At 49.5% G+C, this 23,192-nt stretch overlaps 1 protein-coding gene across 3 annotated transcripts in view; it reads left to right on the top strand.

The window, feature by feature from the left end:
- Positions 1 to 8,048: 8,048 nt before the first annotated feature.
- Positions 8,049 to 23,192, top strand: part of LOC111152925 (ST3 beta-galactoside alpha-2,3-sialyltransferase 2) — a 49,131-nt gene continuing 33,987 nt past the window's right edge. The window contains exons 1-2 of one of the 3 annotated variants that reach the window (XM_022511668.1): positions 8,049 to 8,217; positions 13,917 to 14,152. The gene's annotated coding sequence lies outside the window, so the exon portion shown is untranslated. Of the gene's footprint in view, positions 8,218 to 12,826; positions 12,868 to 13,916; positions 14,153 to 23,192 lie in introns of those variants that run through there. The other 2 variants (XM_022511669.1, XM_022511670.1) reach the window with 2 other exon arrangements.

Consider the following 23,192-nt stretch of genomic DNA (forward strand, 5'->3'; position numbering starts at 1 on the left):
TTATTTATTTGTCAGAGAGAGAGGGAGAGAGAGCGAGCACAGGCAGACAGAGCGGCAGGCAGAGGCAGAGGGAGAAGCAGGCTCCCCGCCGAGCAAGGAGCCCGATGTGGGACTCGATCCCAGGACGCTAGGATCATGACCTGAGCCGAAGGCAGCTGCTTAACCAACTGAGCCACCCAGGCGTCCCATACAGATCACTTTTAATCTTTGCTCACAGGGTGTCGTAACAAATAGCCATCCCTGTATGCAACTAAGAAAATGTGTAAATAGGATACTTTCTTACAAATTGCTGGGTCAAATGGTGTGTGCATGTGTAATTTGAAGATATTACTAAGTTACTCTTCTTAGAGGCTGTACCAGTTTCCAGTCACACTCACAGCATACATGAATCCTGTTCCCCACACTCTTGCCAAGATAGTTATCGAGCTATTGGTCTTTGCCAATCTGATAGGTGAAAAATGATATTTCAGTGAGGTTTTAATTTGCATTTATTTATTCAGCATGAAGCTCAGAAAATAACGGTTGGTGAGGATGTGGAAAAACGGAAACCCTCGTCACTGCTGTGGAAATGTAAAACAATACACCAATTATGGAAAATACTATGATGGTTCCCCCAAAAATTAAGAACAGAATTGTTATATGATACAGCAATTCCACTGTTGGGTAGATACCTAAAAGAACTGAATGCAAAGGGGTGCCTGGGTGGCTCAGTGGGTTAAAGCCTCTGCCTTCAGCTCAGGTCATGATCTCAGGGTCCTGGGATTGAGCCCCGCATCAGGCTCTCTGCTCGGCGGGGAGCCTGCTTTCCCCTCTCTCTCTGCCTGCCTCCCTGCCTACTTGTGATCTCTCTCTCTCTGTCAAATAAATGAATAAATTAAAAAAAAAAAAAGGAACTGAAAGCAGGGACTTAAAGAGAGATTTCTATACCCATATTCATAGCAGCTTTATTTGCAATTGCCAAAAGATGGAAGCAACCCAAGTGTCAAATGATAAATAAATGGATACAATGTGGAACATACACACAATAGAATATTATCCTGCCTGAAAGAGGAAGGAAGTCCTGACACATGCTACAATGTGGATGAACATTGAGGACATTATGCTAAGTGAAACAAACCAGACACAGACGGACAAATACTGTCCTCATGCTGATATGACTTCATAGTCAAATTTATAGAGATGGAAAGTAGAATGGTGGTTGTCAGGAACTGGGGGGAGGGGAAAATGTGAGGAGTCATTGTTTAAGGGGTACAGAACTTTTCAGTTTTGCAAGATGAAAAGAGCTCTGTGGATGAGTGGTGGTGATGGGTGCACAACACTGTGAATGTACTTAATGCCACTGAACTGTGCACATAAAATGGTTAAGGCAGTGGGAGCCTGGGTAGCTCACTTGTTAAGTGTCTGCTTTCGGCTCAGGTCATGATCCCAGGGTTCTGGGATCGAGCCCCGCATCAGGTTCCCTGCTCAGTGGGAAACCTGCTTTTCCCTCTCCCGCTCCCCCTGCTTGTGCTCCCTTTCTCTCTGTCTCTCTCTCCCTCTGTCAAATTAATAAATAAAAAAATCTTTTTAGGGGCGCCTGGGTGGCTCAGTGGGTTAAGCCGCTGCCTTTGGCTCAGGTCATGATCTCAGGGTCCTGGGATCGAGTCCCGCATCGGGCTCTCTGCTCAGCGGGGAGCTTGCTTCCCTCTCTCTCTCTGCCTGCCTCTCTGTCTACTTGTGATCTCTGTCTGTCAAATAAATAAATAAAATCTTTAAAAAAAAAAAAACAGTTGGTGATATTAAAAAAAAATCTTTTTAAAAAAATGGTTAAGGTGGTAAAGTTCATGTTATGTGTATTTTACTACAATTTTTTTAAAAACAGAAGCTCTGCATCTTTCATATCAGAGCCATTGTGTTTCCTTCTTTTGTGAACTGTTTATATAATTTTTACATTTCCTATTGGGTTCTTGGTCTTCTTACTGATTTACAAAGGCATCTTATATTAGCTCTTCACTTTTTTTTTTAAGATTTTATTTATTTATTTGACAGACAGAGATCACAAGTAGGCAGAGAGGCAGGCAGAGAGAGGAGGAAGCAGGCTCCCCGCTGAGCAGAAACCCCGATGTGGGGCTCGATCCCAGGACTCTGAGATCATGACCTGAGCCAAAGGCAGAGCTTAACCCACTGAGCCACCCAGGCACCCCAGCTCTTTACCTTTTAATATAAATTCCAAAAATGTCTCCCATTTTCTATTAACTTGGTTTTTGGTGGTGGTGGTGGTGGTGGTTTTTAGCTAGGTATGAGGTGGAGATGTCACTGAAAAAGGTTTAAACCATTTTATTATGGAAAACTTCAAACACAAGCAAAAGTAGAAAAAATATTATAATGAACCCCAAGTAACCATCATCCCCCCCCACTCTCCAACAATGATCAATCCAGTCAAACTTTTATCTATACCTTCATCCAACCCTGAATTATTTTGAAGCAAACCCCAGACATCTTATCATTCCATAAATAGGATTTCAGGATTTCAGTATATATTATTAAATGAGGTCTCTTAGACAAAAAACTAACCACAACACCATTAGCACACTTAAAATTAATAGCAATCGCTTAATATCCAATGGTCAGTGTTCAAGTCTCCCCCCCTTTTTAAAAATGATTTCATCCATTTATTTGACAGAGAGCCCAAGCAGGGGGAGCAGCAGGCAGAGGGAGAGGGAGAAGCAAGCTCCCCACTGAGCAAGAAGCCTGACTTGCTCCATCCCATGCCCTGGGATCACGATCTGAGCCATGACTAACCAACAAAGCCACCCAGGTTCCCCAAATTTCCCCTATTCTAAAACAACATTTTTTGTTGTTTGAATAAAGTCCATACATTGTGATTGGCTGACAGGGCTTTTAAAATTTACAGATTCTCTTCTATGTCTTTTTTTTTTTTTAATTTTAAAGGTATTCATTGAAGAAACTGGGTCATTTGTCCTGTATGGTTTCTCACTGCATTTTCTTGATTGTATCTTACATGGTTTCAAATAACCTGGTCCTCTGATACCAGCATATTCTGTATATTGGTGTTGTTAGCTTTGGGGTGATTTCTGTCTTCAACACTACTTTCAGAGTGTCTTACTTCCATGGACGAAGTATGGTTGTCTTTGTTTTTCATGACACTGAGAAGCATTGGTGACTTTTACTTCAATCCACTAATTTAGTCACTGTTGACTTAATTTTTTAGCAAATGGTTCCCCAATTGTCCCTGCATCATTATAGAGTAATTCACCTTCTCTTCTGCTTATTTAAGAATGTATCTTTACTGCATGCCAATTTCCCTTTAGTATTTAAGCTCATTCCTATGAGTATTTGAGTTTACTTCTAGACTGGCAGGTCTGTCATCGATCTATCATACCCTTTAAAAGTAAACTTTATAATATGTTGACTATCTGAGAGGGCTAACATCCTTTACTGCTATTAGTTTTTTAAACATTTCCTGACTACTCTTGTTATTTTTCAAAAAAAAATTTTTAAGATTTTTTAATATTTTTTTAAACATTATTTATTTATTTATTTGACAGAGAGAGAGAGAGAGATCATAAGCAGGCAGAGAGGCAGGCAGAGAGAGAGGAGGAAGCAGGCTCCCTGCTAAGCAGAAAGCCTGATGGATGCGGGGCTCGATCCCAGGACCCTGGGATCATGACCTGAGCTGAAGGCAGAGGCTTTAACCCACTGAGCCACCCAGGCACCCCTAAAAGATTTTATTTATTTATTTGACAGAGAGATGGAGCATAAGTAGGCAGAGGCAGGGAGAGGGAGAGGGAGAAGCAGGCTCCCCACTAAGCAGGGAGCCCAACATGGGCTTGATCCCAGGACCCTGGGATCATGACCTGAGCCCAAGGCAGATGAGTAACTCACTGAGCCACTCCGGCACCCCTATTTATCCAAATAATTTTTAAAAATCAATTTATCTACTTCTCTCTCCCATCTCCAAAAAATGAACAACAACAAAAAGAGCAAACAACCTGCTAGTATTTGTACTGGAATCACAATAATTTATAGATTAACTTCATTTATTTTTGATAGTCTTCCTACCTAAGGTCATAGTATTTTTTCAATCTTTACAACAGCTCTAAAAAATGAGGTCTTTGGGGGCACCTGGGTGGCCCAGTGGGTTAAAGTCTCTGTCTTCAGCTCAGGTCCTGATCTCAGGGTCCTGGGATTGAGCCCTGCATCGGGCTCTCTGCTCAGCGGGGAGCCTGCTTCCCCCTTTCCCTCTGCCTGATGCTCTACTTGTGATTTCTCTCTCTGTCAAATAAATAAGTAAAATCTTTTTTTAAAATGAGGACTTTGAGGAACGCCTGGGTGGCTAAGTGGGTTAAGCCTCTGCCTTCAGCTTGGGTCATGATCCCGGAGTCCTGGGATTGAGTCCCGCATGGGGCTCCTTGCTCGGCAGGGAGCCTGCCTCTCTCTCTGCCTCTGCCTGCTTGTGTGCTTTCTCTCTCTCTGACAAATAAATAAATAAAATCTTAATAAATAAATAAATAAATAAATAAATAAAATGAGGTCTTTGATTATTATTATTCCCATTATACAAATGAAAGAATTGTGTAACTTGCTCTGGGTCATGCACAGCATGGGGTCGGGGGAGCTGCCAGACTGGTCTACCTTTAAGCTTCTGTCCCCCAAACAGAACCCCAGGGTGTGATGGAGCCAATTCCTCTCCACTTTGCCTTTACTACTTAGTAGCTGTCTGCCTGCAAAGCCCTATGCTCTCATCTGCCATGTTCCAACTCCCAAATTCCCATTCCACTTCCTCTGTCACATTGGACAGGTCACCAGCAAAGCTAGGCTTTTCAAAGAATGATTCAAATCCAAACACTACCCTGAGGCAGTTGGAGAGAACCTTCTGGAGGAAGGAAAACTCAAGGTAGACTTCAGACAGGCAGAATTTGGATTGGCGGAGGGGATGGGAAAACAGAACCAGCAAGGGGAAAAGGGTGAAGCCATGTGACATCTAAGTGGGAGGTGGTAAGGGTGATGATAAGGGTCTCTGTTGGAGCTGAGGTAGAAAGAAGTTCTCTTTGTCCTGTCCGTGAAAGGGCATCTTAGTTCTCCCTGAACCATCTGCCAACAGAGATTCGGGAGACGAGTGTAAACTCAAAAATTCATGAACCTTCTGCATGTGAGGGAATGTTGTCATGGCACGTGACTCAGGTGCAGAGGTCAAGCCCCTGTAGGAAAGGCCTGGCAGCTCGTTTTATGGAAAGAGCACTGGGTTGCGTGTGGATGACTTAGCTGCCACGGGCCTGTGATGGAGACACAAATCTGAAAGAAACAGAAAAGCATCCCAGAGTTAACTTTAGTCAAGGTCCAACGCCTCTGGTGGCCACTTGGCAACTTGCCCAAAGACCTGGGAGTAACTCGCCCTTTTGGCCCTCAGTGGAAGGGTGGAACACTAGAATCTGGGCCCTAAGGACTCAGTGTGTACCCACCCCTTTTGTCAAAGATAAACAAAGCCAGACACCAAAGTGTTAGGCCAGATTTTAAGCAGAAATATACTACTGCAATAAGGAAGAGGGTCCCGTGTGAACTGAATTCAGTTTCAGTTTGTAGAGGTGACACATTTTAAAGAGAGAATGAGGGAGTACGGAGGGAAGTGAGAGGGGCTCTGGAGTCAGAGAAGTGAAAACTGACGAAGGATTGGTGGGTGTGAGTGATTAGGCCTGCTATCTGCTAGGAAGTTAGGACGCTATCCTCCCACAGTGGCTGGGAGACCCAGGCCCTACCCTTCCTGATGATTACATTTCAAAGGAAGGGCTTTCAGGTCCTGGGGAAAGGCACTCTCGGAGCTTAGAAGCTACATATACATCTCAAAAGGACAGAGGAAGGAGTCACAGTTGCAAGCCCTTTGTAGTAAGTGTTTAAGTTGGAGTAGTCACCTGTCTTCTGGGGTCGGCTACAACAAACAACAAATCCTCTCCGCAGCTTTGAGGTTTACCTGGCCTGCCCTTGAGAAGAGCTACGGTCATGCTAGGGATGTGGCTTTGAGGTGTTAGAAACTATGTTACTGTGTTTAAGTCTTTACTGTGCAGGCTGGAGGATGAATGAAATCGTTTGTGTTGAGGAGTGTAGTTTTTATAGACCAAGCTTGAGGCCTATGGAAGAAGAGAGCTCAGACCAGCCTGGCTTAAGTTTGGTCAGGCAGTGAATTTTTGTCACCTTGCAGCTGGTAGAGTCTAGGATTGTGTCTGAGGGTGATGGTCACCAAGTGTTGTCTTCAGGGGTTTGTAGTTCCCAGAACTACAAGGTCAATGAGAGCCTACCTGAGAGGTCAGGAAGCCACCTTCCCGTCTTTCACCACCCCAGCCTGTTTCATTTTTATTTATTTAATTTTTTAAAAGATTTTATTTATTTGAGAGAGAGAGGTTAAAAAAAAAAAAAAAAAAGTGTGTGTGGGGGGGGGTGGGCAAGCTGACCCCTCACTGAGCAGGGAGTCCAATATGGGGCTCAATCCCAGGACCTTGAGATCATAACCAAAGCTGAAGTCAGATGCTTAACCAACTGAGCCACCCAGGTGCCTCCCCAACCTGTTTTAGGTCGTAGCCCACCCAGAGGGAGTGGATTCTACTGAGCCCACTGTATTCCCCATTTGAGATCACACTCCTTGGCTTACATACATGGAGAGGAGGGGCAGTTACCACCAGAAAACCTCCCCAGCTTTAGAGAAAACACCAAGGTCTAAGATCAGGAACACCTTTCAATCAGATGGCTCACACCCTATTTTTCTTTCCAGGATGAACTGATTTGTTTATTTATTACAATTAAAAAGAGCACTCCTGTGCTAAACCACGCTAGGATCCTGCCTTACGTGGCCTGGCTTTTCCGAGACTAATATTCCACAGCAGACCCATCCTTGAAGGACAAAGTCAGAACTAACAAACAGCAACAGTAGCAGTTCTCAAAGTGCTTCCCCAGACCAGCAGCCAGCAGCCTCGCGTGGGATGTTGCTAGAAATGCAAATTCCCAGGCACACCTTAGAGTTAATGAAACAGAAACCTCGAGTGGGGAGCCGGCTGTATTTGAGCAAGCTCTCCAGGAGAATCTGATAACACGCCCAAGTTTGAGAACCACTGACCTACAGGCTTCCGCTCTGCCAGAGGAGATGAAGCTTGGAGGACGGAAGTGCAGTCGACCTGGAGCTTCTTGAAGGGTTTGAGTTAGGTTTGGAAGTTGGGGAAGGTCCCCGATAAGAGAAGACATGGAAAAAATATTTAAAACATGTGCGCCTTACCCTAAACAGTAGGGAGGGAGCTAAGAGCATCTGACAAAAGAGAGGGAGACTGGAACGAGGTGCTCCGGGAAACCCACAGTCTCTCGGCTCCCTTTTCCCGGGTGGGGAAAACCCCACGCCCACGCCGCTCCTGGAGCCCCTTCTCCTCTCGCCTGAGCACAAAGGCCCCACCACAGGTCCTCCGGCTTGGAGAGCCCGGGCACGCAGCCAAACTGGTCTCAGGTCATGGCTCTTTGGGAGCGCGAATGGCAACTGTACCCGAGGCTCTGTTCAGGGGCCGGGTGGCTTCCCCTTCAGCGGGACTCGGCTGCATCTGGCCACAGACGCGTCTGAGAGGCATCCTGGGCTACAGTTTGCACCTCCCTCAGGATCCAGGTATTCAACCCGAGCCCGGAGCACCGCAGAACCCCACACCCTCTGTTTCAAACGCCGGGAGCCCAGCCTTCTGGGAATGGAGATTTCCCATCCCCCGCCGCGCCGACCCCACCTCCGCGCGGTAGACCCCCCCCCTCGGGTCCCGGACGAACTACAAAGTCCACAATCCCTATAGCGCGCGCGCTGTCTTCCGGGAGCTGTAGTCCTGGATGTGGCGCACCCCTAGCGGTCCAGCGCCGGCTGCACTCCATATCCCAGCATGCCCGCGCGCTTGCGGGTGGAGGAGGGTGGGGAGAGACAGAGAGGATGTGAATGGGGAGGGGGCAGTCGTCCCCTTCCCCCACCCTTCCCTTCAAGCCGGGCTGGGGTGGGGGGAGGGGCCGGACTGAGGCGGCGGCGGCGGCGGCTCGCTCCGGGAGGGCAGAGCCGGCAAGGGCGGGACTGGCCCGCTGCGGACGGACGAGGGAACCGCGGAGCTAACGGGTCCGGACGCTGAGAGCAGCGGCGGCGGCTTTCTGCACGGGCGGAGGCGGCGACTGGAGCGGCGAGCATGGCCCGCGCGGCGCCGGGCGCTGACTGAGGTGCGCGGGCGGGATGAAGGCGGGCGGGATGCGGGGCGCCCCGGGCCCCTTGCTGCCCGAACCCCTTAACGCGCGGGCAGCTGGCTCGGCCCAGTGGCCCAGACCCGCCCGGCCCACCCCGACAACTTCCCCGGGGTCTGGGCTCTGGGTTGTCCCATGGGGGCGCGGGTCCGCCTGTCTTGGCCTCAATCCCCATCCCCGCCTTCTGCTTCTGCACCTCGAGCCGCTCCCAGCCCTTGAGGCGCGACTGTTCCACTCTTTGGTGGCAGCCCCCAGCCCCAGCTCTGGGAAGCGCTCGCTGCCCCAGCCCCGACTTACTGTCCAGTGGCTAGTTCGTACCCACAACCCCTGCGCACTCTTGGCCTCTGAGCTACCTGGAGACCCCTGCCCCCTTCTCTTGGCCACAGGCTGTCTTTGCACCATCAGCACCTCTCTCCTCTTTCCCCTACTTGGCACTCCCCCCAGCCACCCCTGATGGCCTAGTTCCCTCTGATGAGACCTAACAGCTTGACCTCCTTCCTACTTTGGAGAAACTGAGGCATGACCTAAACCAGAAACTTGGCCAAGGCCATGCCCCTGTCCTTTGAGGGCTGTCCTGAGCCCATGCTTTGGAATGGAAGTCATTTTTTTTTTTTTTTCCTTCAGCCAATCCACTGTAACTGGACCGGACTTCCCAAGCCTCCTGATGCATCCCTGGGCTGAGCTCACTTTAGGTTCCCCTTTAGCTTTCTACCACTTCTGCTAACCCCATCCTCCTTCCCATAGCCCACTTCTGGCCCTCTCTGCCTGTGAAGAGTCACCCACCCATTGCTTCTTTGCTCAAGTTAGCCTTTCAATTTCTGTTCTTGCCAACTGCATCCATCTCCCATCTTGTCTCTTGCTTTACAGTTGCATAAAGCACTGAAGAACAGAGTCTAAGGTATTGGGGGAAAGGGGAAAGAGAAGTGCTGGTGGCAGAAAGGGAGTGGCTGCCTCTTCCAAACAAAGCCTCTGAATGGGGCTTCAGGGCACTCCAGGGTCTCTGGGAAACAGTCATTCCTCGCAGGGTAACTCACTCCCATCTTGTCTTTGGGACAATTGCCTAGATACCAGTTGGTTATTCCTTTCTCTTATTATGACTGGTGGGCTCTGAAGTCCCTCTGAGATGGAGGGAACCTCCTACCTTGGTAGAGATGGTGGCATAAGAGGAGTCTGGGATACCACACCCCTAAAACTTATCGAGATTCTGCTGCTAACTTTGGAAGGGGTTGCTGGTTCAAGGAAGGATGCCTGCTTATGTGCCCCGAGTGCTTTGTGGAGGAAGGCACAGTGTCCGTAGGCGGTAATCTCGAGTTTAGTTGTGGTGTTCAGGATCTGAAGGGAACTGGGAACCAGGGCTCAGAGAGGTGGCACAGACTTGCCTAATTCAGGTTTTTGTTTTCTAGTCTTCCTTTGGCAAATTTGCCTTTGGGTCACCCCTTTCCAGCCCAGTCTTCAGTTTCCCTGTGGGAATTTGGGGGGAGGGAGGGAAACCTGTGAGCCATCAGGGAGTTAGCTGGGGTCCTGAATGAGCAGTCTTGATCTGAACCAGATGGCTAGCTGCTTCAGCAACCCCTCTTTGATCCCTCCCATTTGGCCGCGAATAGGATGCCTTTAACCTTGTAACTTGAGATTAGAGGAAGAGAGGCTAGGGGTCCAACTGTCTGTGTGTTTTTATCTGCATCTGCACACTCGTGTGCAAGCTTGCCAGGGGCCTGTGGGAGTGACCCTGCCCAGGAATGCATTGTTGTGATGTGCTGTGGCATGTTCATGGCCCTCCAGGAACTTTCTGAGCCCAAACCTCCAATAGAGCCATTTTCCAAGTCCCTAAGAACCACTGGGTGTGGCCTCGTGGGAGCGTATCCCCACATGTCAAGCTTCTGGACCTGAGACATGCCTTTGGGCAAGGATCACTCCTCTTGAGAAAGCTACCCGAGGTTGAAGAGTCCAGAATAGCATCATTGGGGGTGGGTTTCCAGGTTTTCAGAACTGGTGTTCTCTTTTCCCAGCCATGGCAAGAGAAGGTCTGAGGGGTAGGAGTCTGAGGGAGAGGGGCGGAAAGTGATTCCCTTGACTTCTTTCATGCCACATCCTGCCTAGTGTATTTGTGTATTTCCCCATTAAACTGTGGAAGTTCTTCACATGTGTCCTCATTTCTGCAATACCATCACCCGGCTCGATCCTTGGTACATAGCATTCAGCAAATGTTTGAGTTAAAGCAGAGGATCGTGCCATGAGAGGTTTAGGACAAGGTTCCTCATATCTGAGCTGGCATCAGGCTCCTCCCCCTTCCCCTCTGAGCTGTTTAAGGCACAGATTGCTGGGCCCCACTCCCAGAGTTTTCTGATTCAGTCAGTCTGGGTGGGGCCTAGAATTTGCATTTCTGCTCAGCTCCTCAGAGAGAACACTTTGAGAACCACTGGTTTGGGCTCTAACAGTTGCTTAGGAGATTAATCCAGCAGATAGAAGTCTTAAGAGGGACTTCTGCCTCGCTGCCCCGGCCCGGGCTTGTTCTGTCTGGTACACTTTGCCTTTCAATTCTGATACTGCGCAGTGTTGACTAGGTTAATGGTAGGGATGACTTGCAGTGCCTGAGCTCCCAGTCCCACTGTAACCACATAGCAGACACTATCCCTTGGTTATTTGAAGGAAGGCCCCATGAAAGCAGGACATCTAGGAACTAAAGCTTTGGAAAAGGGATGGTTGTGTGGACATGGGGAAGCAGACGCTGTACCACACCATCATTTGCCCTGACTCTCTCTCTCAGACTGAGCAGGTTGGAGTATTTGCAAGGTGAAGTCCTGCCATCGTCGTGCCCTGGGCAGGACACCTGGGAATCTCTGAAATTTAGAAAAGTGGGAGGAATCACTTCCGTTGTGCTTTTACTTTGTGAAGGATTTTCTACTATTGTTTTTAAGGCAAATCCAGATCCAGGTGGGGTTACATAGTAAGCCCTGGGACTCCTGATTCCAGCCCTCTGATAGAGCATCTGTTTTGTTTTTGTTTTTTGATAGAGCATCTGTTAAACCAGCTACTAATAGCTAGAATAATGGCTGGTGTTGACTGTGTGCTTCCTGCTAGCTAGGCATCATCCTAGATGCCCTCACATTGAGAGTTTGGCATTATGGTCACTACCTCACAGACAAAGTACTGAGACCTACAGAAATTACAAGACTTCCCTGAGCTCAGATGGTTCAGTAAGCGGAGAACCCGGAATTGAGACTCCAGTCTTTCTGATGACACGCTCCACGTTCTTTGTCACTCACTGTCTGTTTTGCCCAGTGAGCCTGTGATTGTCCTTTGGGTTGTCTTCCCGCAGAGTCTGGTGAATTTTACTGAACCTGAAGCTATGCTGGGTTCCTGGAGTGGGTGTTGTGGAGGGAATAATGACCAAGTCATTGTCCCTTAGGAGGGGGCTAAGGCAGGTACCCCAATGTCTACAGTGGAAGAAGGCAGAAGGGACAGCTAGTGGTTTGTTGGCTTTAAAGGAAGCCGAAGCCATCCCCATAGAGGGTTCAGTAGAGGCCTTTGGGCTCTGAAGGGGCAGGTAGAACTTCAGCAGTGCCTGTGGGCTGGAGAGGGGCCAACGGGTGCTGAGGGAGGCCATCGTAGCATTTATAAGGAGTTTTCCCTTTTGGCTAGGACGTAGGAAATGTATGTCAGAAAGTACTAAGAAAATCGTCTTTGGTTACAAGCAACAGCTTGGCTGATTTTGGCAGGAAAGGACTTCCTTAGAAGATTGTGGGGACTCCCAGAATCAGAGAGATGACTCAACACCCACGTCCCCTCCAGGGTCTCGGAGTGGGTACGGCAGGAACCAAAGGCCAGCCGACTTCAAGGTAGCGCTATTGCCAGGATAAATCTGCTGCAGCCCTGCTCTGTAATTTTGTCACCAGGGCTTGGGATGCACATCCCAGGGAGGAGATTGGTTCTGGTTGGCCCAGCCTAGCAGGGTGGGCTGGTGGCATGGTAGGCAGTGCACCCAGACTGTATCGAAAATGTAAAGTCCCCAGAAGAAGAGGAAATGGGCACTGCAAGACATCAGTCCAGAAAGCCACTAGACAAGGACTTGAATTGGCAGGTGGCAAATGGAGCACTTAGTTCTGACAAGTTCTTGAGCAGGCAAAGGGCTGACTGGGAGCAGGATATATATAGCTGGTCATAAGGGGAGGGAGGAGACAGGAAACTGGGTAGATAGGGTCCAGGTGAGATGTAGTGAAAGCTGGAATTTGGCAGCAGACATGGAAAAGAAGAGACTGATTCTGGAGAGATTGCGAAAGTAGCTATCATCTTGCAGAACAGACACTTGGTTGGCTGGGGTTTGACATTTCAGTGCCTGTGTGACGAGGTCGGTCCCTTTAGCTGACATGGGGAAGTCAGGAGGAGGAAGAGTTTGCAGGAGAAGGTGACGTGCCCTTGCTTTGAAGGAGCTGTGGACAGGATGCTGACGGCACATCCGGAGCCTTGGTGAGCTCATTACTCCTGACTCCACTCTGCCTAAGGTTGGGGCCTCAGCCCGGAGGACATGGGGCCCCAAAGCCACAGGACCCCTGCATATCCTGAAAGCACCTCGACTTTGTGGCCACCGCTGAGCACGCCTGCCTCTCTTCTTTCTCCACCCATGAGCCTCGGGTGGGTTTCTCCTTCCTTCCCCTTCTCTACTCTCCGTTCCATGTCCCAGCTTCCCTACACTGTGTTTTGCAAACCTGAGCCCTTAGCAACGTAAGGGCCTAGCTCACCTCTCTGGGGACCTGGATTTTTGAGTTTTCCTCCCTTTCTGCTCAGAATGCTTGTTAACAATAAGTTCTTGCTAGCTATTAGGGCAGACATCTCCAAGTGACATTCTGGAAAGAGAGGGTCTAAATTTGCCATCTGGGGAGAGCAGGCTTTTCCTACAGTTAATGCTGTGTTCCCCAGGGATGCCTGCGTGTGTCCCTAACCAGCCATTCTAGAGTACTTCTTGGTGCTGATTTATGAATCATTATCATAATTACAACATATTGTCAGTGGAGACTTCATGTTGCCATTACAGATCTCCTCTAAGGCTCTGGGGCATAGGCTGGGCTTCGGGCCACCCCAACTTGCTAGCTGAGAACTGTGGAAATTTTTTCTTACAGGAATGGGAGGGAAGGATCAGGGTCCTCTCTGGGGCTGGGTCTGGGGAAGCCGTTGCCACAGGGTACTTTATCCCCACGGATTCTCCGAAAGATGGTCATCTTCCTGTAGTGAAGAGGACTTTCCCTCAATCCCAGCTATTGGCTTTCAAATACATGTGATCTATATACATGTCATCTATAAATACAGTACATAGTACTGTGGATAATAAGGTGAACCAAAGACAAGGGACATTTAGAGAAAAATGTAATTTTAGTTTTGATAACAATGATAAATTTTTATCTGTGTATAGTAATATTAAAACAAAAAAAAAACAGTTTTGATATTGAATGCTACAGACATCCTCAACCCAGCTTTTTCCTTTAGGGGGATGTGACTGTGCAAGTGAGGACACCCAGGGAGGGTAAGCAATTTCCTGGCTGCTGTGGTGGGAAGGGAGCCAGAGTCAGTCAGTCTGCAGCCCTGAGGGGCTTTGTTCTCTGTCCCGTAGTCCTCTGTTTTTCGTCTCTTCCTGGGTTATCATCTTTGCCCATTAGGGTCTCTCTTCTCCTTCTCTTCCTCCATAGGATCAGGATAGGAAGCATCCCAGAGGGACCCTGAAAGTGGCTCCACTTCTGTATGGAGCTTTCCTCCTGCTCCCAGAAGCGCAGCAGGGCCTGAGAAAGAGCAGGGCGCCCCGAGCTGTTGTGGCATGACGTACGGACCCCAGAGAGCAGTCCTGGTCCTGCTCTGCCCTTCCTGGAATCCTTCAGCTGTCAAGTCCTAGCACCACCAGAAGGCAACAGCCTCCCAGCCTCACCAGGTCAGTAGCCTTCCTTTTTTTTTTTTTTTTTTTTAAGATTTTAAAGATTTTATTTGACAGAGGGAAACATAGCAAGAGAGGGAACACAAGCAAGGGGGAGTGTTAGAAGGAGAAGCAGGTTTCCAGTGGAGCAGGGAGCATGACGTGGGCCTCAACCCCAGGACTCTGGGATCATGACCTGAGCTGAAGGCAGATGCTTAATGACTGAGCCACCCAGGTGCCCGGTCAGTAGCCTTCTGAGGAAGAAAATCAGCAAAAAGTGCAAATAGCTAATTGGTCTAGAGGGAGCTGTTCTGGTGAGGAAAAATCAAGTTAGTTATTTGTATGGCTAAAGGGAATTTGGAAGGATAGTGAAGAAGGGAGGATGGGAGGTGGTTGTAGAAGGAGGCACAAGTGAGGGGACAGGGAGATGAGTTGGAGATGTCCCCTTCTCACTCCTTTCATCCCCACAGCTCCACCCCCACTCCCTCCTTCCTTCTTCTTAGGCTTTCTTTGGGTTGAAAGGGACGTTCGTAGAACTTTGAATCTCCCCTGACCTATAAGTGGAGTTCCCTCCAACCTCATTCCCACCCAAGTTCAGTTAAAGACAAAATACCAGTCCTTTGATGGGATGGTGAACTAGAACCAGAGTCAGGAGGAAATGAAAGTCTCCGTGGGCCTGTGCTGAGTCCTTCAGCTGTGCAGGTAAAAGAGCAGCCAAAGGGAATGAGGCTGTATGGGCAAGGCAGGGGAAGGGAGAGAGCCCCTGAGGCCCTCATGGTTCCTCTCTTGCTTGAGTTCTCTAGGGAGCCGCGTGAGTCTGGGGCTGCCAGGCTGTGAGGGAGTTTCCAGGGGTGGCCTTTTCTCTGTTATGTTCTGTCCCAAAGGGCTTGGTGTGTCCCTAGACCCACACCTGTGTTTTCAGCCTATGGCTTCCAGGGGCCTCTGACATCACTTAGGGAGAGACCCTAGGTACCCCAGGAGAGAATGAAGGGAGTGAGGAGAGGGATGGGGGCCCTGTGCAGGCTCTTCCGGCAGAGTGGAGTCCCCGTCTTCCTTAGACTGGAAGATGCTGTGAAATGGGGAGTAGAGTAAACAGTTTACATCAAGAAGGTTCAGCCAAGGGCTAGAGTGGCAGCTGTTTGATGAAAGAATTTTCTCAGTGCCTGAGGAGTAATTCATGCTTGACCCTAAAGCAGCAGTGGGCAAACTTGTAAGATGAATGGGAGTTTTAATCTCTCAAGTGGCATTTCCTCTGCATGACAAGAAGATTCCTCACATCCTTTCACATCTGGGTGAGGTATTTTTTTTTTTAAAGATTTTATTTATTTATTGGACAGAGTGAGAGAGATCACAAGTAGGCAGACAGGTAGGCAGAAAGAGAGAGAGAGGAGGAAGCAGGCTCCGCTGAGCAGAGAGCCCGATATGGGGCTCGATCCCAGGTCTTTGAGATCATGACCTGAGCTGAAGGCAGAGGCTTAACCCACTAAGCTACCCAGGCACCCCTGGGTGAGGTATTTTGAGGGGCGTCTTCTTCCACCCTAGCCACCTATCCTAGTAATAGTAGTAGTAATAGTAATCCTACTCATCTGGGATCTGTGGGCCTACCCTCCCCTTTATGCTGTGCAGAACAGGTTGCAGCCAGCAGGCCCTGTGTTAGCAGCCTGTGAGGCCAAGGTGGAGGCCTGGGCTGGCTCAGAATTCCAGGGCTTCAGGGCAAGGCTCTTCCGGCTTTTCTAAAAGGGAAGCAATTTATTTGGTGAGGGGGCCCTGTCAGTGATTTTCACAGCCCAGGGCCCAGTCCGACTGTGTGCATACAAGGCCCTTGCTGCCTTAGCTACCCACAGGGCTTTGACGCTGTGTGACCAAGGCCGACTCCCTGCCTCTCTCTAGGCCTCAGAGTCCTCCTCCAGGAATACAGAGTTGGAAGGCCTTTTCAGGGACTTGCTCTTAAGCCATCTGGTAAACCCAACAGAAAAACACTGTGTCCTGAAAGAGACAGTAGTGCTGGGGACCCAGGATGCCACTATGCGGCATTTATGGGAATCAATTTGACCTTTCTTCTAACCTGCTTAGATGATTAAACAGCAGCCAGCCTCCTCTGGTGTCTCTGGAGACATTGGGCTCTTGTAGCTGGGAGATCTGTCCCCCAGCCTCCCATTGGCCTCATCCTTACCTCCTCCTAATCTTTGCTCTGATTCTGTACTGAGTTCTGGCAGAAAAAAACCATCTGGTCTCTCATCACATTCCTCCCTTCCTACACTGGCCACCGGTTAGGTCCCAGGGTGACTGTTTATAAGGTTCCTGTTTCTGTTCCCAACTCCCTCCACCTGCTAATGCCCTGGGCTCTGCTCTAGCCAGGTTTCTTTTTTTTCCCAAAGCCAGGGTGGGAGATGAGATTACAGGCTGATCACAGGAAGGGGCATATCAGTGGCACGAATCCAGGGCAAGTTTCCCAGGAGTTGAGAACACACCTGGAAGAGGGTGGGGGAGGACTTCATAGTAGAGAGAGGAGGTTGGTGAGGAAAAGGCCACACTCACCAGGATGAAATGCCTGATCTGAAAGGGCAGGGCATGACTAGGGACCTTGGGGAGACTGGTTTGGACAGAGCATAAGCTATGTTGGATGATTACCAAAGAAAAAGGGGCAGGATGGAGGGGTCTGGCTGAGAAATGGGCCCCAAAATCCACTCTGGTGCAGGAAGGCACAGGCTTTCTTGCAGGACTGTGCTGGTCACAGAAGGATTGTGCATGCTGGAAGTGTGGGAGGGATTGTTAATGACTGTTTGTTCTCCACTGGCTGTGAGGCTGCCAAGGGTCAGTCTGATAAGAGAGAAGAGATAGACTCCTTGAGTTTTATACTCCCGACAGCTGCCTTCTCTCAGCCGGCCCCACAGATACTCACAGTCTATTGTGGCGCTGCTCTTGGTCTATCTCCTCCTCTCCTTCCTGAAATACACAGTCTCTGGCTTCGGCCCAGCTGGGTTTCCCTTGCCTGGCAGCGGGTTCCTAGTCCCATCTGTGGTCAGATGAGGCCTGCACTGGGGGAGGGGTCAGTCCTGGTAAGACCATGCCAATTCTGAGCCTGACCAGGGTGGGAAGCCACCCCGGGTTGGGATCCGGGCTCTGGGCTAAGCGGTGACTCTCAGACCTACCTGGTCCATTTTGGTCTCAGGATTACTTGCTACCTCTCAGCCAGGTCTGGGGCCAGAAGGCATTTGGGGAGTCCTTCCTTTGTCCCAGAGCATTAGGAGGTCTGGCCATTTTGCTGGGAGGATTCAGAGCTGGGGGTCTGATGGGATCTGATAGGGTTTGCTTTTGCAAGGATCACTTTGGCCTGTCTGTTGAGAGTGCATTGGAAAGGTCTCTAGTAGGTCTGGGGCTTCAGTCGTCAGGGGACTAATGTAGGTGAAAGATGACAGATCCTTGGATAGTGTGATAATGATAGACACAGAGAAAAGTAGAAAGATGAGAGATCTAGGTGGTAAAAATTAGGTGGACTTGGTACTAGGTTGCCTGAGAGGTGTTAGAGGAAGGAGGGCGCATAGATGGTCTTCAGGTGTCAGGGTTAGATGGATAATGTCCCTTTCCCTAGGGATAGGAATACAGAAAGGAATATAGGAATACAAATAGGAATACAGAAAGAGGACCAGGTTTGGGGCTTAGAGCATGCATGAGTTTGGTTTGGGGCAGGTTGAGTTTTGAGGTACTTTGGGGTCCTCTGAGGTGTGTCATCAAGGGGTGGCACCCAGCAATGACTGGAATAGATGGGTCTGGAATTCAGGGGGGTGTCTGGTACCATATGAAACACCAGATGTGACCCTTAACAGATTAAGAAACAGGTTTGGAAGAGGAGCCCCCAAAATCTACTGCCAGACAAGGAATGGAATCTAGTGTCCCGACTTCTCATTGTATCCCATGGTCAGGGTCATAGTCTCTTTCCTTGACTGATTCAGTTGGTTCAGGATCCTGGCCAGGCAGCAAAAGGCACAATGCCCTCCCCTGCTGAGTCATCCCTGTGGTTGAGGGGCTCTGGCAGTGGACAGTGCTGACCCCAGGCCACCCAGGAAGACTATGCATGTCAGAGCCTCCCTCACCGTCTGCAAATCTGGGCAGTGTCCCTTGCTGGAGAAGGACTTGGGTCCTGGCCAGAACTGAGCCACTGCTGGGAATCCCAGCACCACTTCTGTTTGTGTGGCCGCTGAGCTCGTTTGACCTATCAGGGATGGGATTTGGTGGACAGGTTCGGGGTAGTTGTTCTATGTCAGATGGCAAGTTATACAGTAAGTGGCTTTAAAAAAATGTTTTGAAGATTTTATTTATTTATTTGAGAGAGAGACAGTGAGAGAGAGCATGAGAGGGGAGAGGGTCAGAGGGAGAAGCAGACCCCCTGAGGAGCTGGGAGCCCGATGCGGGACTCGATCCCAGGACTCCGGGATCATGACCTGAGCCGAAGGCAGTTACTCAACCAACCGAGCCACCCAGGCACCCCTAAAAAAATTCTTAATTGAAATTCAATTTAGTTAACATATTGTATTATTAGTTTCAGGAGTAGAATTTAGTGATTCATCAGTTGCCTAGAACACCCGGTGCTCATTGCCTCAAGTGCCCTCCTTAATGCCCGTCCCCCAGTTACCCCATCCCCCTCCACCCCAGCAACCTTCAGTTTGTTGTGGCTTTTTAAAAATTCTTTTAAATGAAATGGAAGCTGACTATACATGTGTGCAAGATTCTATCCATTGTACTTACTCCATTACAAAGGCTAAAAATCCAGCTTGAAGAGCCCCTGGGTAAAGGGGAATCTGTTGACTCATAGCTGAGTGTATGGCTGGCTACAGGCCGGGAAGATGGGGGACTTAAACCACATCCATCTCACTCTGCCCTTCTCCGTGGTGATGCCACTCTCACTTCCCACATGGTAGTCCCCGGTGGCCTACCAGCAGGACCCAACCCTGCACCTAGTACTGTGACAGAGTGCATTTGCTGTTCTGGTTGGCCAGGCCTGGGTGACACGGCACAGAAAGGGAAATTTGAAGAGAGGTTGCTCCCCAAAAGAAAACAGGCAGCAGGCAGTGCAAAGTGTGCGCTTGGACTCAGGGAGATCTTGCAGTAGTTCTGTGGCCTGACTTACATGCCAGAAACACCACTGTAGACAATTGATAAGAATTTATTACCATTTCTTAATTTACCTTGTTACAAGCTAACTGCTGAAATGTAGAATGGAACTTAGAATCATTGAGTCATTCCATTTACAGATCAGGAAGTAAAAGTTGAGAAATTTGCCCACTGTCCTCTAATCAGAAGGTGGAAGCACTGAGAAGAGAACCCAGGTCATCTGATGTGGGCAGGGTTCACACTTCCAGTGTGAAGTGGGTTTTTTGTTTTGTTTTGTTTTGTTTTGTTTTGTTTTGTTTTAGGTGATATCTAGCCCTGTTAGCTGCCCATCCACAAGGACTGATTCATCCCTTGGGCTACAGGTCAAAGAACTGACAGGCAGGTTCTGGCAAAGGGTCCTTTCTTCCTGGTGGCCCAGGGCCATCTGCATTGTGGATAGTGTTATGCAGGGGTCTGTCTGAGATGGGGGAGACGCTCACTGTGGCTTCAAACTGGTCTCAGTAAACAGAAGAAGTATTGACTCAACTCTGGTGGGCTTCTACCCCAGTGCTAGCTTTGTTTGTCCTTCCCCAAGGCTCACCCTCCTCCGTATTGTTTCCTGGTGGATCCTGGATAAGGATGTAGCTCTAAGACTGTTGTGCTTTCTGGATTAGGTTGGGTTATTTCCTATTGGGGAAAATTGTGCCCCTCTGTCTTCTCCTTTGGAAGAGGAGACCCTAGGACAGTGGTGCCAGTTTTAGGTACAGATAGATAAATAGCACAATTTTTACTTCCTTTCACATTGCCTCCAATTTGTGAGGGAACAGAGATTAGACCCAGCTTGGCAGAGCCAGGAATGAGGTGTTAGAGAAAGAACTCTGGGCTTCGAGCCTCTGACTTAGAAAGAGGCTTCAAGTTCAAGTTCAGTCTGACACAGGCTTCTTGCCTTGGGTGGCCTCTGATCCAGAAAGGAGAGGCTGTCCCCAGGAAGAGCTTTGGGGTATTTGAAAGTGTGAATGTAGATTAACAAAATGCTGGAGGTCCCTAGGAGCTTGAGGGCAATTCTCACCAAGTCCTCAGTGCTAAGGGAGTGAGGTGGGGTCTTCTGAGTTTGGGACGGAATTCCTCTTTCGTTCTGACCATCTTCTCATACATCTTTCCTCCTGCCCTTCAGATAGTTGCTCACAGCTGGTCAGTTCTTCTCTCCCAAACTGTCTGCTAGCCCACTCTGGCCGGTGTGCTCTGTTTGCCCCTCCTGCTCATCTCCCAGAGGCCCCCTGGTCTGCCTCTTTCTGTCTGGGACTGTGTTCTAAGTGCTCATGCAGCCTGGTTCAGACCTCCGTGTTCCCTTGGCTGAGCCACAGTGTCTACTCTTGTCCCTGCCTCTCTCTGTTCTCTGTGAGGCTGAAACTCCGATCTGCCTCGGGTCCATAGTGCATCTTACAGTCATCGTTTATTTCATCTTGGCAGGGATTTTGTGAGGCAAGTGGGGCAGGCGTTATCAAGCTCATTTTACAGATGGAGGACAGGGGCCCTGGGAATTACGATCTACCCAAAGACACAACTGCCGAACAGCAGAACTAGTTCTGGAATTGAGGTACTCTGGGTTTAGTCCAGAGTTCACTATATAAAATGTTAACTCATAGGCACGTGTTGGGGTGAAGATGCCCCAATCTCACCAGGGAAGGCAAAAGGCTTGAAAGCAGGCCCGGGGCCCCTCCTTTCATAGCCCCCAGGTCACCCCTGCATAGCCCTAGTCCCAAACAAGCACAGCCCTTAGTGACCACAAAAGACATAGTAAGCCACACAGTAGAGGCTGCTCCCTGGGGACCATTGTAATAGTCCCTGGTCTGTGTATTCCTCCCTTCCACATCCCCCCAAAGTTAACAATAATGCGTGTCATGATGGATATCATCTTAGCCAGATCCAGGGGGATGAGTCATTTCTTGAGAATAGGACTGCGGAGGGCTTCTTGCTCCCACATGCCTGACTCCCCTCACCTAGGAGGGAGGGTCAGAGGCAGTACAAGGAGAAGGCTCCCTTTGCCCCTTCTCATAACAGCTGATACTGATATTACCACCACTTTGCAGAGGTGGTAAAGTGCATTACCCAGCAGCCTTGAGAATGGTCTTTATCTCAGGAGCCCTGCTTGAGTCAGTCACAGCATATCACCAGCTCCTCTCTGAAGAGGAGGATTGCCCAGCTAAAGCAAGGGAGAGATGAAAGCAAGTGTTGGGCATGACTCAGAGCTGGGCTCTCCAGTTTACTGGTCACTTGCTCTATACCGCCTGGAGGAACACAGGGAGAAGCGGGGGGTTCGGGTACTAAAGGCACCAGGCTGAGCATGGACTCGGAGCCTCTAACTGGAACTTCCAAGGTCTCCGTTGGAAAGGCAACATCCAGTGGACACGGCCACCAAGCAAGGGGCCTGATTCTGGGCTGGGCTCCTCTGTCCTTTTACTCCGCTTCTCGCTACCTCCACTCCCAGGGGAGAGAGAAGATATCATTTCCCTTTAATCTCTTGTCCAAGCATGGCTGCAAACACCTTCTTTGGGTTTCCATTAGCGTAGCTGCCATAGGCTGACCTTTCCAAACGACATATAAAGGAAGAACAAAACAAAGGTAAAGATAGAGAATAAAAGCAGCCTGGCACATAAAGTGCAGTCGACAGGTTTGTTTTCAGCATTCTCAGAGTACTCCACTGCTGGAGATCCCTGCCTCTTGGCCAGTGCCCTCTGTGTGCCCTTCTGCCAGAGCGTCTGGCCTCCTAGCGCTGACCTGTCTCCTTGTCTAAGACAAACCCTAGAACCTGTACTACCATGATCCTCTCCAAGAAAGTTGGACTACCTCCTGATCAAGCGCCTGGCCCACCCTCCTCTCTACCCAGGGCTCACTGGCTCTGGTCCTGGGTCCCAGGGGACCAGGTACCTACATAACTATACCTTATAGGAGTTCTGTCTTATTCTAAATAAACCTTGTAACAGGACCCATCCCCTGATTAGCCCACAGCGTCATCGGAGGCCAGTGGTTCTCCAACATCGCATCCTGTCCGGAACTGTACAAGTGTCCCCAACCTGGTTCCTTTCTCCCAGGGAGCTACAAGAATAGAAGCTGATAAGAAGTGGGCCCATTCCATGGGAGTTTTGTGGGTGGATTGGGGAAAAGGTTGTCTGTGTTTAAAAACAAAACAAACAAACAAAGAAAAACACCCCCCTGAAGTCCTCTGGTCTTGATGATGGAAGTAGATAAGAGCCTAGCCACAAAGCTGAGTTTCCAGCCTTCAGCACAGGTCTGTGTCCTGCTTGGCATGTGAGTGGCGCCCAGGAGCCAGGTCTCCACACTCCAGGCTGCTGCCTGCCCGCATGCACGATGCTCCCATTTCATACCAAATGTTCAAATGAAGACACGAAAAATCAAAAGAACCACCACCTCACAAGGAAATGTGGGGGCAGGATGGTTGGAAAAAGGGAGGCTGCCATCAGTTACAGCCTGCTGTCGCCACCCTGCTACGGTTGGAGCCCTTTAGAGAAATTTGCCCTGTGCAGACTAGGCCTCATGCCTGCAGCCCGGACCGTTACCTTCATGGTACTGCCCGGTCCCAGAGGCCCTGGCAGACATTCCCCCCGGGGCCGGGCGGGGGGGGGGGCTCAGCTAGGCCACGAGGACTGAAAAGGTAAGCCATGGATCATACCAGCCCAGTGGAAGAGGGATGGCACATTACTGGGGCTGATGATAGAGAGCCCCTCTCTCACCTGGACCTTCACACATACTACTGGCCCTCGCCAAGTGAGTGTGCTGCTCCCGACTTCAGCCCCTGGGCTGGGAGAAAGGAGAATTCTGGAACCAGAGCTGTAATACTCTGAGAGAGTGTCACTTCTGGACCCACATGTCCCAAAAGCTCCGTCAGCATTCCTTTTTTTTTTTTTTTTTTTTAAGATTTTATTTATTTATTTGACAGAGATCACAA

This window comes from Enhydra lutris, unplaced genomic scaffold (assembly GCF_002288905.1).
Source record: "Enhydra lutris kenyoni isolate GAN:26980312 unplaced genomic scaffold, ASM228890v2 scaffoldscaffold30, whole genome shotgun sequence".
Taxonomy (NCBI): domain Eukaryota; kingdom Metazoa; phylum Chordata; class Mammalia; order Carnivora; family Mustelidae; genus Enhydra; species Enhydra lutris.